Source organism: Hylobates moloch, unplaced genomic scaffold (genome assembly GCF_009828535.3).
Source record: "Hylobates moloch isolate HMO894 unplaced genomic scaffold, HMol_V3 SCAFFOLD_6, whole genome shotgun sequence".
Taxonomy (NCBI): Eukaryota; Metazoa; Chordata; class Mammalia; order Primates; family Hylobatidae; genus Hylobates; species Hylobates moloch.
Window position 1 is genome coordinate 73675928 of NW_026652281.1, and position 14129 is coordinate 73690056.

Consider the following 14129-nt stretch of genomic DNA (forward strand, 5'->3'; position numbering starts at 1 on the left):
TGACTCAGCCTCCTGAGTAGCTGGGATGACAGGCACGTGCTACCAAGCCCAGCTAATTTTTGTATTTTTAGTAGAGGCAGGGTTTTACCATGTTGGTCAGGTTGATCTCAAACTCCTGACCTCAGGTGATCCACCCACCTCAGCCTCCCAAAGAGCTGGGATTACAGGCGGGAGCCACCGCGCCCAGCCTGAGAATTGCATTCTTAAAGACATTAATCTGTTTGTAATTTAGGATGTCTTATGGTGATTTGGTGGTGAGACATACGGGAAGGGGTGGTAAAGAATGCAATTGTTGGACCTGTGCTTTTTACATGAAATAGCGGAAACGAGTATTACTTTACAAACTGGTTTTGAAAATGATTCATTCATTAAAGAAAGCAAATAAAAATAGCAATAAAACTAGGACATAATAACTGGTTGTTAAATGAACTCTATGTCCTTTGAAAAGGAGATGATTAAGGAAGAAAATATGTAAATAACTTGGGTACACAAGCTGCTATTTGAAATTCTGCTGAGTAAAAATGATAGGAGGAGTTAAACTGTTCAGGAATTTAGCTCTTACTTAAAGTATTCGTGTAGCAAGTCTCCATTTTTTTTAAATTACAGTGTTTGAAGATCCTCTTCTTGAATTAACAGAATCAAAGTGAAATTCCATTTTTTAAATCACTCCTAAACTGTCTTTACAGTGTGTGGCTTTAAAATATAATTCTATGTAATATACCAGAGAAATTCTCAAGAAAATCTAGGACTAGGATTTCAATATAATTTTAAAAGGAAGTAAGGTGGGCAACCAGATTAATTTGATAAAGTGCTTTATATCACTAGTAAGAATGCAAAACTGTGTTATAGTCCTTTCATTAGGTTAACTGAGTTTCTAAACACCTGGAGAAGATTATTTTAGTATTTTCTGTCCAAAATAGCGGTTTGTGGAAAATGCGCCACTTGTCTGGGGAAATCAGTGTTTATGAGACATCTTTATTAATGTTTCTAAAGTCTTAACTCTCTGGACAAACATTCAAGAAAAATGTAACTGTTATACAAAAATATTCCTAAATAGTAAACTTTGAGCACAGCTGTGGAATTAGACTTGGTTCGTGTTCTAACCAACTCTTTCTAGCTGGTACCTTGTCATTTAGCCTGTTACTCAGCTTCCTTATTGAATTGTTTTGAGAATTAAATGAGCATATATAAAGCACTTAATACTACACCCAGCACTAAGAAAGCACTCAAAATATAGTGGCACCTATTATTATTTATCCTTCTTCCTCTCCTTTTTCTCCTCCAGATTTATGAGTGATAGGGACAGAAAATTTCTTATCAGAGTGCCCTTTATTTTAATCTCAAGGTTTTGAAGTAGAATTTAGGACAAAAATAGATTTTTCTGAACCAAAACACTGAAGATTCTGTTTGGGAAGTGAGAAAGCAAGCTGCTAAACACCTACTCTACTTGTGCAGTGACAAGAAAATTGAATTTCTCATTTGTTTCCTGCCCCTAGCCCTTGCCTTCAGTTTCTCTGCCTCAATATGAAAGTATCTATATTCCTTTGGGGACAGTTGCCTCACTGAAGCCACAAAGAGCAGTCTCCAGGAGTTTTATGGCAAGCTAACTATAACCTTTTGGAAGAACATCTGGATACAGTTTTCATTTTTAAAGTCTGTCGTTTTTTAGGTCATTAGATTTGTATAGTTCGAATTTATTGGTGTCAGTTCTCTTCCTAGGTTGTACCATCCATTTTGAAAAGATGTATGTCTTTTATCCAGGAGATGTAAAGTATATAGGGTCATAATTAATAAAAATCTCTATCTTCAGTTAAACTACTGGAGTTTTCCCTTCTTCAAGTTTTCAGAATGTAATCATTATACCAAACATGTGTGCGTATGCGTATATATCCATCCATACAAATATAACTTTCCTTTATTATGATTACTCAGTTGCAAGCAGTATAGAAGTTACAATATTTGTTTTATTATAATCATTTCAGCAATATGGATAGGGCTACTGGACCCTGGAATTTAAAAAGAGAGGATCTTTTTTATGGTTTTATTTTTTTAATTTTGATAAAATATGCGTAACAAAATTTACCATCTTAACCATTTTTAAGTGTACAGTTCAGTGGCATTAAGTTTGTTCACATTGTTTTACCACCGTCACCCCGATCCATTTATAAAGCTCTTTTCATCGTGCAAAACCAAAACTCTACACCCATTAAACAACAACTTAAAAAGAGAGGATCTTAACATCAGAATCACATAATTACTACTCTATAAACATCTGATGGGTGTTTACTTCTAAAACAACTGCTTTCTTTTTTAATTGACCTTTCACTATATTTAGCCTCTTCTAGGAATTATTATATGTAATCTATTCAGTCATATTTTCTTTAATTTTTCTCTTTCTACAACTTTACTTTTCCAAAGGTGATGTAAATTACATGTTTTATGTTCTCCCATGTTTATACTCTACTTAACCTTCCCTCACTCCCATAGGCTTGAAGGAGTGTATATTGTCAGAGCATTGTTTCCTGTACCCGCTGCTATGTTTGTTTGTTTGTTTGTTTGTTTGTTTATTTATTTTGAGATGGAGTTTTGCCCTTGTTGCCCAGGCTGGAGTGCAATGGCGCAATCTTGGTTCACTGCAACCTCCACCTCCCGGATTCAAGCGATTCTCCTGCCTCAGCCTCCGAGCAGCTGGGACTACAGGGGCCTGCCACCACGCCCAGCTAATTTTTGTGTTTTTAGTAGAGACGGGGGTTTCACTATGTTGGCCAGGCTGGTCTCGAACTCCTGACCTCGTTATCTGCCTGCCTCAGCCTCCCAAAGTGCTGGGATTACAGGTGTGAGCCACCACGCCTGGCTATGTTTATATTTTTAAAAGTCCTAAAAGTCAGATAGTTTAATGTATGTTCTTGACATTTTAAATACCTCCAATTTTGAAAGCATTCTCTCTCTGGGCTGTTAGATACATGTATGATTCATAAAATGAAACAGGGTTGCCTGTAGTTATTTCTTGAGTTGACATTTAGAGTCTTCTGGCCTTGTCATCTGTCTAGGGAAGAAATCCAGCATACCTTACTGTCATATACATCATTGTAGATCTTATAGTTTCAGAAAATTCTCTTTCCTTTTCTTCAGAATTCACCAGTTTTAAAGCTTTTCCCTCTCCTTCAATTTTGTCACCAAAATGTGGCTTTGCAGTCACTTGACCTGGAACTTTAGACACTTAAGTCTGCTAGACAGAAAAATGCTGTTGCATTCTTAAAGGCTTTTAAGCAGTTATTTGGACTTTTAGTAGAATTAATTAACTAATGTATTTATTTATTTAGAGACACGGTTTCTCCCTGTTGCCCAGCCTGGAGTACAGTGGTGCGATCATAGCTCACCACAGCCTTGACCTCCTAGGCTCAAGCAGTCCTCCCATCTCAGCCTCTCACGTAGCTGGGACTACAGGCATGGACACTACCATGCCCAGCTAATTATTTTACTTTTTGTAGAGGTGGGGTTTCACCATGTTGTCCAGGCTGCTCTCAAACTCCTGGGCTCAAACAGTCTTCCTGCCTTGACCTCCCAAAGTGCTGCGATTACAGGCGTGAGCCATGGCATCTGGCCAGAATTTCTGAGTTACCAGATTGCTAAACAACTTCACAGAAAAATTAATGATTGTCTCAAAATATTGTTTTCTTCTGACTCCTCTCACCATAAATTCATGCTTCTCCACTCTACTCTCCCCAGCAGATTCTGGAAGTTTCCTAGCAAAATTGCTTATTGAAGCCCATTCAAACTTAAGGTTGAAGAAATCTACACAAAGGACATCATCATGTTATTTTAGACTCTAGGTGGAGTCTGTACTATTTGTTCTACCTTCACCCTTGTTTAGAATTGATAAGAATGCACTGAGCCTTAGTACTCTCTTGGGTCTGACTCTGCAGGCAGATATTCACTGGGATCCAGAACCTATCATACATCACTGTAGAAAAAGATTCAAATACAGTCAATGTATTTGAAAATCAGAACCGTATTTTCCAAACAGTCAAGTTAAACTTGTATATCTGCACAAAGCCTATCCAGTTAAGACAGTGTGTGTCATTATTTTTCCTTTTGCAAACTTCCTTAGTGTCTGAACATTAAGTGCATATTTCTTAGGCAAATTATGCATCAGTACTTTTCTCTTCACAATTAAATATTTCCAGCAGTTTGGGACTCTTTTTTAACTATTCCGCTCCCTGTTTCTTGAGACAGAGTCTTACCCTGTTGCCCAGGCTGGATTGAAGTGGCGCAATCTCAGCTCACTGCGACCTCTGCCTCCCAGGTTCAGGTGATTCTCAGCCTCCCAAGTAGCTGGTATTACAGGCATGCACCACCACACCTGGATAATTCTTCTATTTTTAGTAGAAACGGGGTTTCGCCACGTGGGCCAGGCTGGTCTTGAACTCCTGGCCTCAAGTGATCTGCCCACCTTGGCCTCCCAAAGTGCTGAGATTACACGCATGAGCCACTGTACCCAGTCTTTTTTTATTATTATTATTTTAAGCATTCTTCTGAGCTGACAAATGATTACCAAAGTGATTCTGATTTATGATTAGTTTATCCCATTTTTTGAAAAGTATGTTTTACCTTCTCTAGGCCAACGTGCAATAAATAAGACCCAGTTTTAGTGGGAGATACAATTAAACAGTTGACCGGAAGTCAGTAAGAAGAGTGCTAAAATAGTAGTTAAGTGCATATTGCAGTGGAAGCATATTAGATGTGCCTGTAACTCAGGCGTGGAAGGTTAGAAACGACTACATAGAGGAATGACATCTAAGCCAAGATGTAAAGAACAAATAGGATTTGGCTAGAGAAGGAAGGGCTGTAAGAATGTTCCAGGTAGAAGGAAGCCTCAGAGGTTTAAAAGAGTATATTACATGTAGGGGTCCTGGAAGCTCAGTGTGCCCAGGAGGAGTTTGAGGGAAGGAGAGGCATCAGATGACTCTGGATGGGGAAACAGGGACTAGGTAATGAAGAGCTATAAGGAAATACAATTCCACTTTTCTTTTTAAAACAGATTTATTGAGGTATAATTCACATCACACAGTTTACCCCTTTAAAGTGTACATTTCATTGTTTCTTTAGCATATGCACAGTTATACAATCATCACCACAGTTGATTTTAAAACATTTTTGTCACCTCAAAAAGAAAACCTGTACCTTTTAGCTAGCACCCCTCCAACTACCGTAGTCCCAAGTAACTACTAATCTGCTTTCTGTTTCTATATAGTTTACCTATTTGGATATTTCATATAAAGGAAATCATAATGTGGTCTTTTGTGACTGGCTTCTGTCACGTAGCATAATGTCAAGGTTCATACATATTGCAGCATGTATCAGTACTTCATTTTTATTACCAAATGATATTTCATTGTATGGATATACCACATTTTATTTTTCTATTCATCAGTAAGTAGACATTTGGGTTCTTTCTACTTTTTGTGACTATTACGAATAATGCCTCTGTGAACCATGTACACGTTTTCTCATGGACATACATTTTCATTTCCTTTGCATATATACTTAGCAATGAAATTGCTGAGTCATACAGTCATTGTATCTTTAACTTTTTGAGGAACTATCAGACTGTTTTCCAAAGTGGTTGTACCATTTTACATTTCTGTTACCAGAATAGGAGGGTTCCAGTTTCTCCACATCCTCACCAGTACTTGTTATTTGTGTTTTTGATTCTAGCCATCCTGTTGGGTATGAAGTAGTTTCTCTTTTGGTTTTGATGTGCATTTCCCTGATTACTAATGATGTAGCACATCTTTTCATATGCTTATTGGCCATTTCTGTATCTTCTTTAGATAAAAGTCTATTCTGATCCTCTACCCGTTTCTTTTCTTTCTTTTTCTTTTTTTGGAGAGAGATTCTCACTCTGTCACCCTGGCTAGAGTGCAGTGGAGCAATCTCAGCTCACTGCAACCTCTGCCTCCCAGCTTCAAGTGATTCTTGTGCTTTAAGCCTCCTGAGTAGCTGGGATTACAGGCACATGCCACCACGTCCAAGCTAATTTTTGTGTTTTTAGTAGAGATGGCTTTTTGCCATGTTGGCCAGGCTGGTCTCGAACTCCTGGCCTCAAGTGATCCACTCGCCTCAGCCTCCCAGAGTGCTGGAATTACAGGCATGAGCCACTGCACCTGGCCCTCTACCCATTTTTAAATTGGATTACTTGTCTTTAATATTGAATCGTAACAGTTCTCTTTTTTTTTTTCTTTTGTTTTTGAGACTGGGTATCACTCTGTTGCCCAGGCTGGAGTACAGTGACCCCAATCATAGCTCACTGCAGCCTCGAATTCCTGGGCTCAAGGTATCCTGCTACCTCAGCCTCCCAAGTAGCTGGGACTACAGGTGCACATTACTCTGCCCATCTAACTTTTTAATTTTTTTATAGAGATGGGGTCTTGCCATCTTGCCCAGGCCAGTCTTGAACTCATGGCCTCAAGCAGTCCTCTTACTTACCTTGACCTCCCAAAGTTTCGGAATTACAGGTGTGAGCCACCATGCTTGGCCTGAGTTAATTTTATATATGGCATGGGTAGGGGTCCAAATTGATTCTTTTGCATGTGAATATCCAGTTGTCCCACCGCTACTTATCAAAAATACTATTCTTTCCCCATCGAATCATCATGTCACCCTTGTTGAAAATCAACTGATCATAAATGTGAGAGTTTATTTCTGGAGTCTCAAGTTTTTTTCCATTGATCTATGTCCTTATACCAGTGCTACATTATCTTGATTACTATAGCTTTGTAGTATTACAGGTTTTGAAATTGAGAAGTTTGAATCCTCCAACTTTTCTCTCTCTCTCTCTTTTTTTTTTTTTCCTGACACGGAGTCTCGCTCTGTCACCCAGGCTGGAGTGCAGTGGCACAATCTCGGCTCACCGCAAGCTCCGCCTCCCGGGTTCAGGCCATTCTCCTGCCTCAGCCTCTCCAAGTAGCTGGGACTACAGGCGCCCGCCACCATGCCCGGCTAATTTTTTTTTTTTTTTTGTATTTTTAGTAGAGACGGGGTTTCACCGTGGTCTTGATCTCCTGACCTCGTGATCCGCCTGCCTCGGCCTCCCAAAGTGCTGGGATTACAAGCGTGAGCCACCGCGCCCGGCCACAACTTTTCTCTCTTTAAAAAATTCTATGGCTATTCTGAGTGCCTTGCATTTCCATATAAATTTTAGGATCAGCTTGTCAATTTCTGCAACAACAACGACGAAAACCCAGCTGGGCTTTTGGTAAGGATTGCATTGAATCTGTAGATCAACTTGGAAGTATCGTCTAAGTCTTCTAATCTATGAGTATAAAATGTCTTTCTATTTATTAAATCTTTAGTTTCAGCAACATTTTATAGTGTTCAGTGTACAAGTCTTGTACTTTTTTTGTTTTTTTGAGAGGGCATCTCACTCTCGCCCAGGCTAGAGTGCAGTGGCATGCTCTTGGCTCACTGCAACCTCGGCCTCCTGGGTTCAGGCAATTCTCCTGCCTCAGCCTCCCAAGTAGCTGAGATTACAGGCACCCACCATGATGCCCAGCTAATTTTTGTGTTTTAGTAGAGATGGGATTTCACCATGTTGGTCAGGCTGGTCTCAAACTCCTGACCTCAGGTGATCTACCCGCCTTGGCCTCCCAAAGTGCTGGGATTACAGGTGTGAGCCACTGTGCCCAGCCCGTACTTTAAAAAAAAACTTTTTTTGGTAATTGACCTTGAGTTTGCAGTACATGGGGTTACATACTGATATATCCACCATAAGTTGAAAATACCCCTAAGTTGAGGTTGGGCACAGTGGTTCATGCTTGTAATTCAAGCACTTTGGGAGGCCAAGGTAGGAGGATCACAAGAAGCCAGGAGTTCAAGACCAGCCTAGGCAACATGGAGAAACTCTGTCTCTACAGAAGATAAAATAATTAGCCAGATGTGGTGGCATGAACCTATAGTCCCAGCTACTCGGGAGGCTGAGGCAAGAGGATTGCTTGAGCCCAGGAGTTTGAGCCTGCAGTGAGCCATGATTATGCCACTGCACTCCAGCCTGGATGACAGAAAACGACCCTGTTTCCAAAAAAAATAAAAATAAAAATAAGAAAATATTGCAAATTGAAAAATGCATTTAATACACCTAACCTATCAAACATCATAGCTTAGCCTAGCCTACCTTAAACATGTTCACAATACTGGCTGGGTGCAGTGGCTCATGCCTGTAATCCCAGCACTTTGGGAGGCCAAGGCGGGCAGATCACGAGGTCAGGAGATCGAGACCATCCTGGCTAACACGGTGAAACCCCGTCTCTACTAAAAATACAAAAAAAAAAATTAGCCAGGAGTGGTGGCAGGCGCCTGTAGTCCCAGCTACTCGGGAGGCTGATGCAGGAGAATGGCATGAACCCGGGAGGCGGAGCTTGCAGTGAGCCGAGATGCACCACTGCACTACAGCCTGGGCGACAGAGTGAGACTCCATCTCAAAAAAAAAAACAAACGTGCTCACAGTACTTACATTAGCCTACAGTTGGGCAAAATCATCTAACACAAGGCTATTTTATAATAAAGTGTTGAATATCTCTTGTAATTTATTGAATACGGCACCAAATGTGAAAAACGAACTGGTTTTATAGGTACTCAAATGCATATTGGTTTTGCACCATGGTGAAGTTGAAAAACTATAAGTCATGGACCACGGGGACACTCTATGTACATTTAGAACTAATCTAAGTTCACTTTCAAATAACGCTATACCACTTAACAGGTAGTACAATTACTTTATAACAGAATATTCCCAATTCCTTTGTCCTCTTCCTTATTGCTGTCATTCATTTTACTTATCCATAAGCTGTAATTACTGACACATTGTTGCTATTATTTGTTTTGAACAAACTGTTGTCTGTCAATTAGGAATAAGAAAAAGATTTTATTTTGCCTTCATTTATTCCTTCTCTAATGTGCTTTCTTTCCTTATGTAGGTCCAAATTTCTGACCTAAATCATTTTCTTTCTCTCTAAAGATTTTCTGTTAACATTTCTAGCAAGACAAACTTTCTGGTGAAAAATTCTCTCAATTTTTGTTTGAGAAAGTCTTTATTTCTGTTTCATTTTTGAAAGATAATTTTACTGGATACAGAAGTCTAGTTTCATGTTATTTTTCTTTCAACACTTAAAATATTTCACTCCTCTCTCCTTGCTCATGTGATTTCTGATGAGAAGTCTCATGTAATTCTTATCTTTGCTCTTCTGTAGGTAAGGTAGTTTTTTCTCTGGCTTTTTTCAGTATTTCCTCTTTATCTTTGATTTTCTACAATTTGAATATGATATACCTGTGTGTAGATTTTATCTCCCTTGATGTCTTTGGGGTTTAGAAACTGGTTTTTTTTGTTTTTGTTTTTAAGACCGGGTCTCACTCTGTTGCCCAGGCAGTGGTTGCCCAGTCTCAGGTGATCCTCCCACCTCAGCCTCCCAGGTAGCTGGGACTACAGGCAGGCGCCAGCTAATTTTTTTGTAATTTTTGTAGAGACAGGGTTTTGTCATGATGCCCAGGCTGGTCTCAAACTCCTGGCCTCAGGTGTTCCACCCTCCTTGACCTCCCAAAGTGCTGGGATTACAGGTGTGAGCCACGGCGCCTGGCCTAGACTTCTTAAATAAGGCCTGAGATCTGCAGTTATTTGAGTTATATTCCCCTTTGATCATACAGGAGTTCTGTCAATGTGACCGTAAGGTACGTGGGGAGGGGAAGAGTTCTATAATCCTATGAGGAGATCTCAGTCTTTGAGCGAGCCTGTGCCCTGGGCTGTGATCTTCACAAGTGCTTCTTGGTCCCCTGCCCCACTTAGGTGAGACAGGAAAGCTAGAGAGGGCTGGAGTTGGGTATTCAGTTCAGCTCCGGTGAAATAGTTTCTTTTCAGGCAGGCATTGTTGAGAACAGTGTGCTCTGGGCTTATTTCAAAATGACTTATTTCCCCTTTCCCCTGCCAGAAGCAGGAGGGGATTTTTTTTTTTTTTTTAAATCTTCACTGTGAGAACCTCACAGGGCTCCTAGAGATAAAATGCAAAAATGTGCCCTCGCTCTCCTTGCTCAAGCCTGGGCCCCTCTGGAATTTTTAACCCTCAGATTTAATCATACTGAGCCTCAGGAATTCCTCTTATGGGTTAGGTTTTCCTACCTTCATTCAGGTTTCTGTGGAGGTTTTGAGGTTTCTGCACCTATAACTTGGATTTTCTGTGTCTACCTGTTTGTCTTTCCAATTTTGCAGGCAGTGGTTTACCCTGTGTCTTCAGTTCTCTGACGGATTTAAGAAGAGTTGTTTATACTGATTTTGTTCAGCATTTTTCTTGTACCATGGATGAGGATGACAACTTGTAACCTCCTTACATGCCTGACTGGAAATTGGAAGTTACCTACTTAGTTAAATTTATTCCTAGATTTCTTGTTTTGGGGTTTTGTTGTAGTTGTTACTTTTTTGTGGTTTTTTGCTTGCTGTTATATTATAAATGCATTACCTTCTTAGTTTTTGGATTTCTCACTGCTAGTGTATAGGAATACAATTAATGTTTATATATTGATCTTGTATCCTGCAACCTTTCTAAGCTTATTAGTTCTGATAATGTTTTAAAGGATTTGTTTTTGCGCTTAATTGCTCTAGATGGTACCTCCAGTACATGTCGAATAGAATTTGAGAAGTAGAAATCCTTGTCTTGTAAATTTTATTTATTTATTTACTTATTTATTTTTTGAAACAGTCTCGCTTTCTCTTCCAGGCTACAGTGCAGTGGCCCAATCATGGCTCATCGCAGCCTTGACATCCTGGGCCAAGTGATCCGCTTACCTCAGCCTCTCGAGTAGCTGGGAACCATAGGTGCACACCACCATGCCTGGCTAATTTTTGTATTTTCGTGGAGACAGGGTCTCCTGATGTTGCCCAGGCTGGTCACAAACTCCTGGGCTCAGGAGATCCTCCCCCCTCAGCCTCCCAAAGTGCTGGGATTACAGGTATGAGCCACTGTGCCTGGCCTAAAATTTTTATTTGTTTTTTGGTTTTTAGGGTTTTTTTTAGAGGCAGGGTCTTGCTCTGTCAGTCAGGCTGGAGTGCAGTGGTCCAATAACAGCTCATTGTAGCCTCAAACTTCTGTGCTCAAGTGATGCTCCTATCTCCGCCCTACAAGTAGCCTGGACTACAGGTGTGCACTACCGTGCCCAGCTAAGTTTTAAATTTTTTGTAGAGACGGCATGTCACTGTGTTGCCTAGGCTGATCTCCAGCTCCTGGCATCAAGGTATTCCCCTACCCCCACTTGGCCTCCCAAAGCACTGGAATTACAGGTGTGAGCTACTGTACCCAGCCACAAATTTAGTGTTTAATAAACTGCCAAATTGTTTTCTGAAGGGCCTTTTATACTGTGTTAAGAATTTGGACTCCATTGTAAGGGCAGTAGGAGGCTATTTTAATATGAATCCTGAATTTAATATTTTGAATTTGAAGAGCTTGTCAAACCAGAGAATCTGCCTAGTGGGCAGGTGAAACTCATAAATCAGACTGGGATTGGAGATACAAAATGAAAAGTCATCAGCCTATGATTGATTTTGGAAGCTATTGTAGGAATATTTTCCAGGGAGAGTAACAAGAGTAAGGAGAAACAAGAGAACCCAGGAAAGAACCCTGAAGGTCACCAGCATTTTAAGGATGCTGAGAAAAAGCTAGACTCAAGAGGAAAACCAGCCAGGCATGTTGGCTCGTGCCTATAGTCCTAGCTACTCGAAAGGCTGAGGCGGGAGGATCACTTGAACCCAGGTGTTCAAGATTGCAGTGAACTATGGACTACACCACTGCACTCCAGTCTGGGTGACAGAATGAGACCTGGTCTCTAAAAAGGAAAACCAAACAAAAATTTGATATTATAGAAGCCACAGGAAAATGTGTTTTCAAGAAGAAAGAAGTGGTTGGCAGTCTTGGCCAAAAAGGAATTAAAGTATGAGATTAGTTTCTCCAAACTATGCTCTCACAACATGGAAAACTTCTGTGACCAGGTGTGTGTTTTTCCTGCACTCACCAAGCAATTCTACAGCAAGTATCAGCTGGGTGTCCTGTAATTCAACTCAGTTCTGATGCCATCTACCTGGCAATAGCATCAGATCCCATAGATTGAGGGGTCAAACCTACAAGCTGCCCCCTACTCCTAAGCCAGTTGCAAGCCCCGGGTTGTTTTTACCTGTGCTTCTGATCAACTGGTTAGAAATCAACTTTCCCATGACCTCCTCCTCAGTTTCAACTACTTTGCTGGGACAGCTCACAGAACTCAGGGAAACACTTACTTACCTTTACTGGTTTATTATGAAGGATACTACAAAGAATACAGATGAAGAGATGAGTAGGGCAAGGCATGTGGGAAAAGGCAGGAAGCTTCCGTGCCCTCTCCTGGCATACCACCCTCCAGGAAGCTCCATGTGTTTAGCTACCCAGAAGCTCTTTGAGCCCAATCCTTTTGGGGTCTTGTGGAAGCTTCATTACATAGGCATGATTGATTAAATCCTTGGCCATTGGCAAGCAATTCAACCTTTAGCCCCTCTCCCTTACCTGGATGTTGGCAGGGTGGGACTGAAAGTCCCAGTCTTCTAATCATGCCTTGATCTTTCCCATGACCAGCCCCCATCCTGAAGCTACATAGGGGCTGCCAGCCACCAGCCATCTCATTAGCTACAAAAGAAACTCTCATCACTCTGGAAATCCCAAGGATCTCAGGAGCTGTGTTGGGAAACCTGATGAAAATCAAATATTTATTTCATAGTATAAGAAGATGAAAAGTACATTAGTCTTAAAGAGATTGTTAATAACCTTGGAGAGAGACGTTTCAGTGAAGTGGTAAAGTAGGAGCCTCATTCACAGTGGGTTGAGAAATAACTAGTAGGGAGAGTAAGACAACAGTGAAGATGGAATTTTGCCTGTGCAAGGGATAGTGAGGTTAGTCAACACCCATAGTAATGAGAAGGAACCAGTAGAGAGGGAGGGATTGATAATGCACCAAAGTTGATAGATCAAGGACCCTAATAGTACCAGAGTGGTAAAGCATAGCAGAGGGATAGATTTTAGGAGACAAGAAACACTTTCCTTTGTGACATGAGGAAAGGAAGTGAGGACCAATGAAGACGAAGTTAGGTTATAGATAATGGTGGTAGGAAGTTGAGGGAGTCCACCTCTGTGGCTTATAGAGATAACAAGAAGGGTCACTTGCTAGGAGTGAAATGGGAGTGATAATACTGGTAGGAAGTTTGAAAAGAGTATATATTTTAAAAATGGTTGAAAAGCTACTGTAGAGAATAAGAGCCAGCTAAAAAAACAGATTTCTGGGTTGTAATGAGGGCCTAGTTGGGTCCATAAATTTTTTAATGATGCCAGTCTTACAGTTATGTACTTTTATCCAGCAGAGTTCAGTAGTCTGGGTAGAGATGTGGGAAAGGAGACCATTGTGTTCATCCAAAGCTGACCTGGGAGAAAGCAATGACATGGGAGAAAGCAATGAATGAACTAAGCATACTGCTCTGTAATAGACATTGAAGTCAGGTCTCAGGTCTAATCTTGACTGCTTAGTGACTTAGGCAGATTACTTAACCTTCTCTCAGCTTCAGTTTCCTAATAATCATACCGAATCATATCAGTTTTCTAATCATAATAATCTATTCTCAGTGATGGGAATTAAATGAGACAAACTCCTTAACACATAGTTTGGGATACATGATAAATGTCAATAAGTAGCAGTTTTTAACATTATTTGTGACCCAATTCTGTCACTTATAAGCTAGGTGACCTTAGGCAAGTTTCTTTCCTTTTTATCTATAAAAAGGCAATTATAATACTTGTTAGGGATTTTCAGCTGGGTATATTTTGAGGAAAAAATGTCAAGCACTATGCCTGACACAGCCTTTAACAACTCAGTAAATGCTAGTTGAAGCAGAATCTGTAAGGAATTTTTTAGAAAATTAGGTTGAAAAGTTAGGTTTGGAATTTTGGCCTTTGTCTTATCATTAGTAGGGTACCTTTAAAAGTTCATAAGTAGGCTGGGCATGGTGGCTCATGCATGTAGTCCCAGCATTTTGGGGGGCCAAGGCGGGAGGATTGCTTGAGGCCAGGAGT

The 14129-nt window shown here is 40.5% G+C and overlaps 1 protein-coding gene and 1 long non-coding RNA gene across 3 annotated transcripts in view; one reads left to right on the forward strand and one right to left on the reverse strand.

Moving 5' to 3' along the window:
* Positions 1-14129, forward strand: part of MOSMO (modulator of smoothened) — a 76225-nt gene that overhangs the window by 18184 nt on the left and 43912 nt on the right. The gene's annotated exons all lie outside the window — the stretch shown is intronic.
* LOC131383816 (uncharacterized) overlaps positions 13365-14129 on the reverse strand; it is a 51932-nt gene continuing 51167 nt past the window's right edge. For both annotated transcript variants that reach the window (XR_009214155.1, XR_009214154.1), the window contains one exon: positions 13365-13483. This is a non-coding gene — a long non-coding RNA (uncharacterized LOC131383816). The remainder of the gene's footprint in view (positions 13484-14129) is intronic.